This window comes from Arachis ipaensis, chromosome B9, assembly GCF_059453495.1.
Source record: "Arachis ipaensis isolate K30076 ecotype BB chromosome B9, ASM5945349v1, whole genome shotgun sequence".
Lineage (NCBI taxonomy): Eukaryota > Viridiplantae > Streptophyta > Magnoliopsida > Fabales > Fabaceae > Arachis > Arachis ipaensis.
In genome coordinates, this window is record NC_142444.1 from 30,961,834 (window position 1) to 30,977,247 (window position 15,414).

Genomic DNA, 15,414 nt, shown 5'->3' on the forward strand with positions numbered 1-15,414 from the left:
AATTATAATTAACTATTAGTAATTGGCATTAATAAAAAAAGCTAGTGTGTATATATGTTAATCATTAGTTAATTACCTCTCTTGCCACTGCAGACCATTAGAACTATGTCTGTACATAGATATATGAGGTAGCACTTTAGTCATCATGAGGTATTTGCTTTGGTACTATTAAGCTTCTTAATCCTGTGCTATATAAACACCGTTGATGAATTTGCCTCATAAAAAATTTGTGAATGCTAAGAGAACAAAGAAAACTTATTAACCAGGTTGGTTCTTATTAACTACTTATTACTTGCCTTATAAATCCATTTGTAGGAAGCTTCATGAAAATTGAAAAGTAATTGCGTTTATGGTGAAACAGAAGAAAACAATGAGTTCAGAAGATTGCCTTGGTTGGGCTACAAGAGATGCATCTGGACATCTCTCACCATACAAATTCAATCGCAGGTAATTAATCAACTTTCTTTATAGCATATAAACATATATTAATCGCTAATATCACTTGGACAAGGAATAAACTTGGTGACTACAAGTACCCTGTTGTGCCAGGGTACGTATGTTGCCTTTAATAATTTTTCTCTAATTCTCAGAAACTTGCAAACTGAATTAAGATAATGTATGTATCTGTAATCTGCTTTTTTTTTGTTAGACATGAGATTGCAGGCATTGTGAGCAATGTTGGTTCCAATGTCAAACGCTTCAATGTGGGTGATCATGTTGGAGTGGGGACTTATGTCAACTCATGCCGCAACTGCGAGTATTGCGATGATGGACTAGAACATCAGTGCAGTAAGGGAGCAGTTTTTACCTTTAATGGGATTGATTTTGATGGTACAATCACAAAGGGAGGATACTCCAATTTCATAGTAGTCCATAAAAGGTAATTGGCTACTATAGTTTATATATTTTGAGTTAAAAAGGTTAGAGTAAACTGAATTTGATGTTACATTTTTTTGTTGTATATGTGTAGGTATTATTTCAAGATACCAAAAAGTTATCCATTGGCTTCAGCAGCACCTTTGTTGTGTTCCGGAATCACTGTTTATTCGCCAATGATTCGTTACAAGATGAATGAGCAGCCGGAAAAATCTCTAGGAGTGATTGGCCTTGGTGGATTTGGTCAGATGGCTGTTAAATTTGGAAAGGCTTTTGGTCTGAATGTAACAGTTTTCAGCACCAGCATATCAAAGAATGATGAGGCCCTCAATTTACTTGGTGCAGATAACTTTGTGATTTCATCTGATCGAAAACCAAATGAAAGTAAGCATAGCAAATTAAAAAAGCATCCTCTGTTTCTTATTTATTTCTTTTGTCAAAATTGAATGTTTACAAATATTGCTACATGCAGGGATTAACAAAGACATTAGACTTTATAATTGACACAATAACTAGTGATCATCCTTATGATCCTTACATGGCACTTCTGAAAACATTTGGTATCTTAGTCACAGTTGGGGTTGGTGAGATTTTTATGTAATTAGAATTTAGATGATATTGAAATATTGAAGTTGTTTTATTTTACTTTTTAAAGAAAAATAGTAATAGTTATGTAGAATAATACCATATACAATTATGTTTTATACAATTATGGTTGGAACTATTGACGTTGAGAATTTTTTTATATTTAGAATTGTCTTATATTGAGGAATTTTATTATAAAGATTTAGTTTTTTAATTTTGATAGTAAAAAATAAATTTTTAATTAAGAATATATAAATGAGATGAGATTAATGAATGATTTGAAATTAAAAAGAAATAACTACAAGATTTGTGGAGGTTTGAAAATCTCACAAAATAGTTAATTTGTGTTAAAATGAAAAGTCAATTTGTGGAGGTTTTAAACTGCCACAAAAGTTATTTAAAACTGTCACAAAAGTTCAATATAAAACTCCCACTGAATAGATTGTGGAGGTTTTTAAAAATCCCCACAAAAGACCTCGTGGCACTTCAAATTTTGGGGGTTTTAAACCCCCCCCCCCCACAAACCATGTGGTAGAGGTTATAAACCTCCACAAATAAAAAAAACTGCCACAAATAAACAAAAACCTTGTAGTGAGCATCAGGTTGTAGACTTCAGGATTAACTCCATCAGTCTTTATAGTATCAGAGATCTGTAAGAACTCAGCTAAAAACTGATGTGGATTTTTCATTGGAAGTCCATGGAATTTACAGTTCTGTTGCAGAAGAGAGACTAACTGAGGGTTAAGGTCAAAATTATTAGCTCTAATGGCAGGTATAGAGATGCTTCTGTCATAAAAGTCAGAGGTAGGCATGGTGAAGTCACCAAGGACCTTTATTGGCTCCTCTTGAGGTTCGGCCATGTCCTCTGTTTCTTGTTCAAAATATTTTGAAATGTCTCTTCCAGAGTATTGTGCTCTAGCTTGTTGTAAATGCTTCCTTAGAGTCTTCTCAGGTTCAGGATCAGGAGTCAAGAGGAGTTCTTTATTCCTGTTTCTGGTCATAAACAAGAAAGAAAAAAAAAGAAAAGAAGAAAGCTCTTTGTGCCAATTGGTAAGAAGCTCCTCTTTAAAGTCAGATGTGAAGAAAGAAGAGGGAAAATAGAATAAAAGAAATAAAAGAAGTAGAAGAAGGATACTTTGAAAATAGGGGATAGAAGTAATTAAGAGATAGAAGATGAGAAGGAAGAATAGAGAGAGGGAAGAAGAATGATATGAGTAGAGACGAGAAGAGAAGTATAAATGGAAAAAGTAAATAAGAATTAAAATATTTTTGATTTTATTTTATTTATTTATTATTTTCAAAAATAAGTTAATTAATTTTAAAAAATTTAAAATTTAAATGTTAAATTTTCGAAAATAGAAGAGAGAAGAGGAAGAAGTTTTCGAAAATTAAGAAGAGGTTAGAGTTAGTTAGGAAGTTTTGAAAAAGAGGAGAGAGAAGAAGGAGGTAGTTTTCAAAAATTAAGAAGAAATGAGAGTTAGTTTGGTAGTTTTGAAAAAGAAGAGAGAGAAGATAAGATATTAATTAAGAAAAGATTTGAATTTTAAAATAAGATAGAAGATAAGATAAGAAAAGATTTGAAATTGAAATTTGAAATTAGAAAAAGATAAGATAAGAAATTTAATTTTGAAAAAGATTTGATTTTTAAAATTTGAAATTTGAAAAAGATAAGATAAGAGTTTTAATTTTTGAAATTTGAAATTTGAAATTTGAATTTTTAAAACTTGAAAATTGAAAAAGATAAGATTTTTGAAAAAGATATGATTTTTATTTTTGAAAAGATTTGATATTTGAAATTTTGAAAACTAAGATATGATAAGATAAAAATTTGAAATTGAAATATGAATTTTTATTTAAAAAATTCAAAAATTATGTTAAAAATTAAGTTAGAAAAGATATTTTTTTACTTTTGAATTTAATGATGAAAGAGAAAAACACACAAAAGATACAAGACTTAAAATTTTTAGATCTAGTACCCCTAATTTTCGAAAATTTTGGAGGAAAACACAAGGGGACACCAAACTTAAAAATTTTAAGATCAAACACAAAAGAGACTCAAGAACACTTTGAAGACTAACAAGAACACAAAGAACAAAATTCAAAGACTCAAAGAACACAAGAACATAAAAAGAACACCAAACTTAAAATTTTTAGAAAATCACAAAGAAATTTTCGAAAAACAAAAAGAAAAACACAAGAAAACACCAAACTTAAAGATTTGAAACAAGAGTTAACCAAAGAAACTATTTTTAAAAATTTTTTTGAAAGAAAAACTCAAAGAACACGAAAATTCACCAAAAACAAAAACAAAAAGACTCAAACTTAATTACTTAAGAACAAAGATTAAATAAGGAAAATAAAAATATTTTTGAAAAATTTTTTTATTTTTTTTTGAAAATTGAAGAAGAAAATAAAAGACTTAATAAAAAACACAAAGAAAGACTTAAACAAAGAAAAGACAAATATTTCTTGAAAAAGGTTTAGGAAGAAGTTTTAAAATTTTTGGAATTGAAAAACAGAAAACAAGAACATGCAAGACTCAATACCAAGAACAAAAATTGAACAAAGAAAAGAAAAATAATTTTTGAAAAAGATTTTTAATTTTTCGAAATTTTGAGAAAGAAGAAAATAAAAATAAAAGACTCAATAAAATAAAATAAATTACTTGATCTAGGGAGTAAGACAATCTGTCAGTTTGTCCAAACTCAACAATCCCCGGCAATGGCGCCAAAACTTGGTGCATACGAATCCCCACACTTCCTTACAGCAGTACCAGCAAGTGCATTGGGTTGTCCAAGTAATACCTGAGCGAGTCAAGGTCGATCCCATGAGGATTGTGGCTTGAAGTAAGCTATGGTTATCTTGCAGGTCTTAGTCAGGCAGATCAGAAGGTTGTTGGATTGATGCAAGGGCAACTCGTGAAAGGAATATATTGTATATATTAAAATCAATAATAGGGATAGAGTTGAGGATTAGAGTTGCTTTGTCTTTCTGAATTAACTCTGGTATTACTGCTCTCTTTGCTTGTGAGTGATTTCTTCAATGGCAGGCTGTATGTGATTGACACTGGTTTGAGCAGCTGCCAATACTCCTCCATATCTGAACCCTAGGTTTAGTGCGGATCCATTCTGATTGAGGATGAAGCTCGTATAGTTCATTCTCCTTAATGATCCTACTCAAAACGCCATAAATAAGGTCAGATCTTCCGGATCAGAGAATGCTGCACCTTGGGTTCTAGCCTTTACCACAGAGACCCTAATCTCTCCGAAAATTGGCTAAACTGATGTCTCAAAAAGTCCCCAACGAAGTCGTGTATTAGCCGTCTGAGAGATTTATAAACATAGCTGTTGGTTCGTCCTTGTCCGTTGAAAGACGCATTCTGAACCCAAGTAGACGTGGGTGTTTGTCAGGCACGTTCGTCTTAATGTGATGAACAGAGCTAATTTGTTAGATCATCCTATTCACCACGATGAAGATCGGATATACATCTTAGAATTAATCAAACACAGATCGAAGAGAAAATAGTAATACTTTTATTAATTCATAGGACTCAGCAGGGATCCTCCCCTCAACCTAGGAGATTTAGAAACTCATACTGAAAGTAAAATACAATTAAAATGTGTATGCTGAATGAGATATGAAAAGTGTCTCCAAAAAAAGGTGTGAATTACATAAACATAATCCCTTAAATACTAAATGACTAGTAAGGGTAAAACAGTCTTTTTAGTGCTAAAATTCACTTCTGGGGCCCATTTGGTGAGTGTTTGAGCTGACCTTTGATGAGATCCACGTGCTATGAGGTCTCTTGGGCATGGAATGCCAGCTATGGGGTTCTCTTTGGGCAACCATTTCTTCCACACCCATATTCCTACTTGGTTCTAACCTTTCAACCCTTTTAAGCATGTTACACAATGCATGAAACGCACATCTATCCATTCTTGTATTTTCTATACATGCTAGATCACTAAAATAAATAATTCTATCGATACTAACATCCCTTATTACTTGCCTACTGTAACTATCATTCCATTTTCTTTTCTTTTTTTTTTTTCAATTGCAATCTAATCAAAACATAGCAAATAATCAACAACTTAACTATAAGGTCATTCATTAATTCAAAATGTAAAATCAAACAGGCAATAACTCTTATCTTTTGTTTGGGATCCATTCTGTCAAAAAAAAAATATTTTAGCTAGAAGACTTTACTATTTAGCTATAAAAACATTAAAACATGTATATATCCATGCACCAATTAACAACATTCAAATAGATAGAGATATATATAGCATCACCACCTAATGGCTCGAGTGAGAATTAATAATACATAGACTTATATAATTGCATTCATTCAGTTCAATTATTATGTTTTATTAGATCACCTCCGATCCGATTCTGGGCTATGCAAGGAAAACAGAGATACTGCCAAATAGATGAAGGATGAATCATAATATTAGTCAAACAGCATAGAAATTTAACACAAGGGTTTAAAGCAAATAAAGAAAGCTTACTTACTTCTTCACAGGTAAATCCACTACACCTGAAATACAGTAAGTAGCAACAGTAAATAGATAAGTATTCTTTCACAGCCTTGAATTGTCAAATTTATGCTCCAATATTACAAACCCTTCATTTTAATTATTGCAACGAACAATAAATAAGAGACTAATAACTTTTACTCTTGTCTCTCTTTCTCTCTAAAATGTATTTTGATATCTCTATATAAAACCTTTCATATCTTGTGAGTTGTGGGACAACAACATACAAATTTGGAACTAGGTACCCAATGGAAGGAAGCGCAAGCACAGCAGAGGAAAGCGTTGTGGAAGGAGACTTTTTTTTTAGGGAAAGAAGTGAAGTGATTAGGATTTTATATGATTTTTGGTTTTTACTTTGTAGTAAAATTTGATTTTTTTAGAGTGAATTACATGTTATTTTTATTATTTTCTAGGCTTTTTTGCAACTTAACTAGTAGTTGACTGGTATCCTAGTTGATTACCTAACAAAATTGTTAAAAAATATTAGCATTGTTTTTCAAGCTACATTATTCTTGTCTTGTCCAACAAAAGCTTAAATAACAACACCAAAACATAATCATATTATTCTGTTTTGCGGTAACCAGAGTGCATTAGATATCGTTGCTAACCCGATTTTTCATAAATGGATCAAACATCTGAAGGTTGATTGTCATTTTGTGATGGTGATTGATGATTAAGATGTCAATGAAGTGATTGTAATGTATATGAATAAAAATGGTAATAATTATGATCGGTATTTTAATGGGTAAAAATTTTACAAGATTTTTTTGGGTATTTTTTAAAGTGGTTCATAATGGTATTAATGTGTGTTATTGAGTGGGTAAAAAAGCTGCAGGTTAAATAAGCTGAGGTTTATATTTTTTATTTTTTTAATATAAAAAATATAAAAATTCTAAAAAATGAAAATAAACAAAACAAACACATTTTTAAAATTTAAAAATAAAAAAACGAAAACAAATTTTAAAACTTGAAAATGGAAAATAAAAATTAAAGATATTTTCTTATACCATACCTTAAATATAATTTTTGGTTCTTGTCTATTTGTTTTTTACAAAATAACCTTCTATAATTTAAAAATCTCTAATTGTTCCCAACCATTCAAGTAATTGGTCTAATCGGTGTTCAACCATTTAAGTAATGGTGTAAGTGATTCCAGTAAATGATGATATATAGATGTGTCAAAAATCATTTACACTAATTACTTGAATGGTTGGAGATCGAGTAGAAATTTTTTAATTGCGAAGGACTATTTTGTCTTTCGGATAAATGGTCAAGGATCAGAAACAATATTTAGTCATAAATAAATACCCAAATTAGTCCACAAAGAATTTTACATTGAAAACTACTTTGATTCCTAATAAATTTATATCCTCTATAAGTCCGCGAGAGTTATCTTTATTGGACAAATTGGTCCCTCTGTTCTATTGTTTTTAAGAGAGACTGATTTGTCTTATAGTGATATGTTTTAGGACCTAATTGTTTTATAACCAAAATTTTTAGCGATTTATTTGTCTAATACGTATGTTAAAAATTTGATTAAAAGCGACCAAAGAACCAATTTGTTCGACAGGAATCATTTTTAAAAATTTTTTATAGAATAAAAATTTATAGTAGGTTAAAGTATCCAATATAAAATTTCTTGGGAATTAATTTAAGAGAAGTTGACATTAAATATCCACACTTATGGATATTATGTGGACATTGTAGTTGATGAACATGTTTGGAGTTGCCTATGTTTACAGGTTCAGTTGATGGGACAGCATATCAGACAATACCAGTGCTTTTACAGATCTACTGTACAATGTTTGGGAAATTAATAAGACTAATGAGATGCTAATTATTTTTGGCAAGTTAAGACTAATAAGCAAGTTGTATTATTTTTTTTGTCTACGTGGCTGTGACTGATTTTTGGGCCTAGATCATCATATTTGGTGCAGCTGTGAAGAAACAACTTTCTTTGTGGATAAAAACAAGTCAAAAGTAGCATTAAAAAGAAAATAAACTGATATGTTTTTGGATTTATTTAGGGTAATTGGATTTTTTTTTTATTTTTTAGGGAATGTGACTATGTTTCTCTGATTTTTTTTGTCATGGTGTTGTCGTAAAATGGAAGAGATTTTATATTGTTAAATAGATAAAGAAAACAAGAGGATGCGGTGCATGATTTTGATATTTGACCAAAAAATAAATAAATAAATAAATATGTGATGTATGTTAATAATAATAATGTATAATGTATATCTAGTATTGCTACAGTCAAATTAATAATCCATAAAACTATTTATGAATTATTAATTTGACTGTAGCAATACTAGATATACATTATACATTATTATTATCAACATTATTAAGAGAGTAAAAGCTTTATATTCTTCTTGCTTTCTATGTTCACTGGGTCTCTACCTTTATCTTGAATTATATGTATATTGAATTCGGTGTTCATGTTATAAACACCAAAAAAATATACCAAGTAGTTTGACTCACGTTAAATTGAAAAATCCTCACTTATAATTCATTTCCAAACAACAAAATGGTCAAGAAAACTTAGTTGTCCCCTGAAAACATGAATTAAATATACTGCATTCAAATTTTGTAGAAGAAATTTCGTGATAATTCAATTTTGTTTTGTCACATCCGTGGTTAAAGCTTATTTGCAAATTTTTTAAACTCTAAAATCACCACGACTCAAATTCAGAATAAACCTGAAAAAATGATAATACAATAGAAAGATCACTAGCACAGCCTTCGAAAGTCAAGATTACCTAATATTCGTGTCATGAAAATTTCATTAAAATACAAGGAAATCAATTAGAGAAACTCTTAAAATAATTTCTAGTGTTACCTGTTTCCATTGGAATAAGGCGGATGAAGAATATTGATCACTGAAATTGGTATTTCAAGAACAGAATCAGTAAGTAAAAGGTGAGAGAAGTGGGAAAAATCACCCGGGAGTGGCAAAAACACATCATTTAAAGAGCTTATTAAGAAATAAGAAGTGACATTGTTGATGATGATATGATGAAGATCAAATAATCATTCAATAACCCAACAATTACACCACAGAGCAACAAACATTACAAGAACATTTGAACAAAAATTTTAGAAATTAAAAGGAAGAAGAAAAACCGAGCATTCAACAACCAGATCAAAATTAAAAGGAAGAAGCGGAGGCAAAGAACTGAAAGCAAGGACACTAACCTTCGACGGAGACACGACGGCAACCGGCGAAACGACGGTGAGAGCAGAGACGACGGCAAGCGGTGACCCGACGACGAGCTGCTCCAAGCCACGGACAAAGAAGCCAGCGAGGATGGGGACGACGTGCCGAGATACCTGGGTTCCGGACAGGGGAAAGAGGAAGAAGCAGAAGCGCTGAGGACCTGGGGACGGCGGCAGCAAAGAACCTACGGCTAGGGTTTTGCCGTTTTGGTTTGGGTCTGAGGGCACGAATGATTAGGGGAGATTGAATGAAATTAAGAGCAACTTGAGAAGATGAAGAAAAGAACAATTTTGATTTTTTATTTTTTTGATATATTTTTATTTTGTTGTTTAAATTATTTGAAACCATGAAAGTAGGATTAATTGAATTTCAAAATTTAATTAATTTAAAGGGGTATTTTTGTCTAATCAAATAAAGTAAAGATGTTTAAGACTTTTTATAAAATTAAATAAAAAATATTTTTTTTATTTTTATTTAATTAAAGGGGTATATTAGTAAAAGTGGTGATATAATATATATTTTAAAAAAAATAAATACTGATGTGAAAAATAAATTCCACGTGACTTATTATTACTTGTCCATATTTTAAATGTATCGGTACGTATGAATTTATTATCGTACCGTAGCAAACACATGTACTATTGTCTATTTTTTTTAGGCATTTATACGTATCGATATAATAAAAATGTAGACAAATAATAAAATGACACGTAGATTATATTATCCATGTCAGTATTTAATTTTTTTTTAAAAATATATACAATATCAATACTTTTACTAAAATATCCTTATATTTTAGTAAAAATAAAAAAATATATTTTTATTTAATTTTATAAAAAGATATAAATATTTTTTTTTTATTATTAGACCAAACTATCCATTTAAATTAATCAAAGTTTAAAATTCAACTAATTTTAATTTTAAATTTTAAACAATTTAAAAAATAAAACAAAAACACATTTAATTATTCATACACACAAAAACAATTGCTTCAATCTTATTAATGTTCCCGTAAACCCTAATCTCTCATAATCATTTATACAAAATAAAAATCTAAAAAACTAAAAAAATTTAAAGAACTTTTTCATCTTCTGGTATTCTCACCAACCGTTCACCCTCTCAAGGAATGTCTTTCGCTCTCAATTCTAAGACTCAAACTCTCTTCTTTTTCACTGCCAGTAGCCCACTATAGTCTCACTCGACTCTCGTCTCCTTCACACTCGCCAGCGTCTCGTCGTTTGTCTCGTCTCGTCGCTGGCGTTTCAACGTCTCCCGGCCTTCCTAGGGATCCTTGTCGCCAATGACAAAAGCAACTCGTCGAGTAATACTCTTGTACTTTGTAGTTTGGAGTTGAAAAAAAAGGAGTCTAAGTACTTTGGAGTTGATAAATTTTTCCATCAATCTTTGACTTTGTACTTGCGGTAATACTCTTGTAGATTGAAAAGATCTTTGGCCCTGAAATATTTCACAGTTGCAAAAACGATACTTCAAGTAAGCATTAAAGAAACCATTAAATCTCTGAATCTGCATCTGCTATTGTGTTTCATACTTTCAATCATGGAGCTTTTTTCTTCTCTCGTTTAATTTCAAAATCTTCTACAAAATACTGAAGCCATGGTTTCAATTGACATGTTAGCTGGTCCATCTGAAGTTTTAGTCATTGCAGATAAGCATGCAATTCCTTCTCATGTTGCTGCTGATTTGCTTTTCCAGATTCAATGAGTTTTTAATATGCTCTTATTTTCAGATCTCTTGCGCTTTCTTTCTACATTACTCATATCATATGCACATAATTTATGATTTCCAAGCTGAGCATGGACCTGATAGTCAAGTTGTTCTTGTAACAGCTGACCACATAATTTTTAGTTTTTGTTTCTTTCCCTTTCTCTAAACATTTTAGTTCATGATGAACCTTATTTTCAAATCCTGGATCACAATTCAGAAATTATAGGTGTAACTAATGACTCTGATTTGCCTCTGTAGATTCCGTGTTTTTAGGGGCCATGGATGCCTGAGAATGTTGGTGATTATGCAAGCGGGAGTGCGGGACAAACCATGTCCTTTCGACTTATGGATATGCTCGGATGTATGGTGGCGTGTCACTGGACTCCTTCCTTAAATACATAACAGTGCAGTCTCTCACAGAGAAAGGTTGTAGAGACTTGGACCATATGTGGCAACCATGGCTGAAGTTGAAGGTCTTGAAGCTCACAAGATAGCAGTTCCTGATGAGCGGATAATTTATACCCTTTTTGGCATTGTTTTTACATAGTCTTTAGTATGTTTTAGTTACTTTTTATTATATTTTTATTAGTTTTCATGAAAAAATCACATTTTTGGACTTTATTATGAGTTCGTGTGTTTTTCTGTAATTTCAGGTATTTTCTGGCTGAAATTGAGGGACCTGAGCAAAAATCTGATTCAGAGGCTGAGAAAGGACTGCAGATGCTGTTGGATTCTGACCCTCCTGCACTCGAAGTAGATTTTCTGGAGCTAAAGAAGCCCCATTGGCGTGCTCTCAATTGTGTTGGAAAGTAGACATCTTGGGCTTTCCAGAAATATATAATAGTCTATACTTTGTCCGAGATTTGATGGCCCAAACTAGCGTTCAAACGCCCACCTAAGACCCTTTTCTGGAGTAAAACACCAGAACTAGCACCAGAACTGGAGTTAAACGCCCAAACTGGCACCCAAGCTGGCATTTAACTCCAAGAATGGCCTATGCACGTGAAAGCTTCAATGCTCAGCCCAATCACACAATAAGTGGGCCCCGGAAGTGGATTTTTGCACTATCTGCACTTAGTTACTTATTTTCTGTAATCCCTAGTAACTAGTTTAGTATAAATAGCACTTTTTACTATTGTAATTACGATAATATTTTTGGATTGGGAGGCTGGCCATTCGGCCATGCCTAGACCTTTTTCTCTTATGTATTTTCTACGGTGGAGTTTCTACACCTCATAGATTAAGGTGCGGAGCTCTACTGTTCTTCATGAATTAATGCAAGTACTATTGTTTCTCTTTCAATTCACGCTTACTTCTTCTCCAAGATATACTCTCGTACTTAATTTAGTTAAGTCAGAATGAAGGAGTGACCCGTGATAATCACCCACTATCTTCGTTACTCGCTTAGCCAAGATCCGCGTGCCTGACAACCACAAGCGGTCTACATGATGTTCAACGTAGTCATTGGATGACAGCCGGAGTATATTCTCTTGGGTCTCTAATCCACGGACCGAGTCTAAGAGATTAGAACCTTTGTGGTATAGGCTAGAACTAATTGGCAGCATTCCTGAGATTCGAAAAGTCTAAACCTTGTCTGTGGTATTCCGAGTAGGATCTAGGAAGGGATGACTGTGACGAGCTTCAAACTCGCGAATGTTGGACACAGTAACAGTGTGCAAAAGGATAAAGAGATCTTGTTCCGACGCTAGTGAGAACCGACAGATGATTAGCCGTGCGGTAGCTGTACCTAGTATTTTTCATCCGAGACGAGAAATCTGACAGTTGATTAGCCGTGCAGAAACCGTACTTGGTATGTTTCATTCGAGAGGATCATACAGCTTGCCATGGAAAGGAGCACGCTTGGTTGGAAGAAGACAATAGGAAAGCAGAGGTTCAGAAGCAATAAAGTATCTCCAAACGCTTATCTGAAATTCCCACCAATAAATTACATAAGTATCTTTATTTTATTTTATATTTTATTTATCTTTTAATTATCAAAACTCATAACCAATTGAATCCACCTGACTAATATTTATTAGATGACCATAGTTTGCTTCAAGCCGACAATTTCCATGGGATCAATCCTTACTCACGTAAAGTATTATTTGGACGACCCAGTGCACTTGCTGGTTAGTTGTGCGGAGTTGTGAAAAGTGTGATCACAATTCCGTGCACCATTACCCTAAGACTTCAGGACATAGAAACCATATGTACATTGCAATTTTTTTTTTTCACTCTTCATTGAAAATCAATCTTCAACTAGTAGAATGGTCCCAATTTCCCAAAGAGTCAGGCTTGACTATCTATACATTTTCATCCTAAACATTAATAGTTTAGAATGCGTGAACTCTAAAGAAGGATTTTGTTAATAAATATCCTGAAAATTTTGATTTTCAATATAAAAAGGGTGTTCTAAATACGCTTATTAATCCATAAATAAAATATAAGTTGATATTATGTTGTATATCTTAAATTTATAAGTAATACAACACTTTGTGTAATGAGAACAAACCCTTTCTTCATATCAGGCAGACAAAAGTATAAGTAGTTGTGAGCTATATTCACCTCAACCAATTCATGCCAGAAGCTAGCTAGCTGGTTTATGCATGGCTGTCAAAGATAAATAAAAAAGTGAAAGGAAAATTTGCAAAAATTATTACTAGTTTATCTAGCAAAAAGAGCAATGGATCATCACTAATGTATAAGACTCCACTTAAAAACTAATATTCACTTGAAATATAATATTTGGGGATACGCAATCTTTTGGCAAAATAATTTAGTATAGTCATAAAATTAAACATGAGAACAAAAACATCTATATCAAGACTCGATGAATATCTTAATGGAAACCTAATAATTCAGGCCGTCTTTAGCAAAAGGTAACAATAGCTTCAATTATGAATATTTCACATCCAAGATCCACCTTCTCATTACTATCAATGTTAAAACAGTGGTCAACCTCATTATAATTATGAATTAGTCAAATAACCACAAAAAAGATGGCAGTACTTGACAGTTAAATTCATCTTTTAAAATGCTAAATTACAAATTCAAATTTAATCTTTAAGGAACACAAGTGACTATAAAAGTGCTTTTATACACAAAACAACACCCGAAGTCAGTGAAGCAAGTATGATCGAGGCTCCATTCTTCGACAGTGAAAACTGAGTCCATGTCAAGGGTTTTGACACTTCAACTAGAACCTTCTGAAATTGTTCATTCAAGTGATCCAATGTTATCTGTCACCATATCTGCTTTATTCCTCTTCAAATCAAGTGTCATTTGAGCATTGATCCTATTCCTAGCATTCTCCTCATTTGATTTGTCTCTCCCCATGAGTCTCTTTTTCTGTGTTTCAGGATCAATCCACACAACTATAATCGGCTTTGTGAACTTGTCCATCTTGGCCTCAAACAACAAGAGGACATCTATCAAGAACAATAACCTTGTATCCCTTTAGCCACAGCTTCACAACTTCTCAAAAGATTCCAGAGGATATATGGGGAGCCAATAATCTAAAACATGATCACAACCGAAATTCAACACAAATTCAACAAACTAATCCCAAAAATGATGCATTTTAGGAATGATTGAATTGAAAATACTAGCTATGGGTTAAGAATTATAAAGTCTTCAACCTTAGCCTACTCTAACCTTAGACAGCGAAATGACCAAAAATCTAGAATCAGGGCACGTAAAATAAATAATACTAAAAGAAGTAGCTTTGAGCAATCCACATATGCAAAATTGTTAAGAAATTTCATGTAAATTGATAATCCTACTTTATTCATGATTTACAACAACATTTAGATCAGCAACTAGACAAATTAATTGATTAGCAATTTAACATCATCTCAAAATACAGGGAGAAGGGAAATCTGGAAAAGACAGAACAGAGAAAGCGATGATGCAGGGACTCACTAACAATCCACTGCGACTAGGTGAATGTGAGGATCCAACACCAGAAGACGACGAGCGACGACCCCACGATGGTCCACAATCCTCGATGACGGCGGGGACCCAAAAACAGAAGATGACGAGCGCCGACGAGGAGCCCTGGGAAGGCCGGGAGACGTTTAAATGCCGGCGACAAGACGAGACGCCGACAAGTGTGAAGGAGACGAGAGTCGAGTGAGAATCTAGAGTGAAAGACATTCCTTGAGAAGGTGAACGGTTGGTGAGAAAATCCAGAAGATGAAGAAGTTTTTTAATTTTTTTTTTAGTTTTTTAGATTTTTATTTTGTATAAATGACTATGAGAGATTAGGGTTTGTTGAGAGCATTAATAAGATTCAAACAATTGTTTTTAGTGGGAATAATTAAATGTATTTTTGTTTTATTTTTTAAATTGTTTTAAATTTAAAATTATAAGATTAAAATTAGTTGAATTTTAAATTTTGATTAATTTAAATAGATAGTTTGGTCTAATATAAAAAAAGATATTTATGTTTTTTTATAAAATTAAATAAAAATA

General features: G+C 32.2%; 1 long non-coding RNA gene and 1 pseudogene across 1 annotated transcript; one reads left to right on the forward strand and one right to left on the reverse strand.

Moving 5' to 3' along the window:
* Positions 1 to 349: 349 nt before the first annotated feature.
* On the forward strand, positions 350 to 1,477 carry LOC107615365 (putative cinnamyl alcohol dehydrogenase 1; annotated as a pseudogene).
* Positions 1,478 to 13,812: 12,335 nt separating this feature from the next.
* Positions 13,813 to 15,190, reverse strand: LOC107616675 (uncharacterized). Its single transcript, XR_015900164.1, has 2 exons — positions 14,863 to 15,190; positions 13,813 to 14,456 (listed from the first exon to the last, which is right to left on the reverse strand). It is a non-coding gene; the product is annotated as an uncharacterized LOC107616675 (long non-coding RNA).
* Between the last annotated feature and the right edge of the window lie 224 nt (positions 15,191 to 15,414).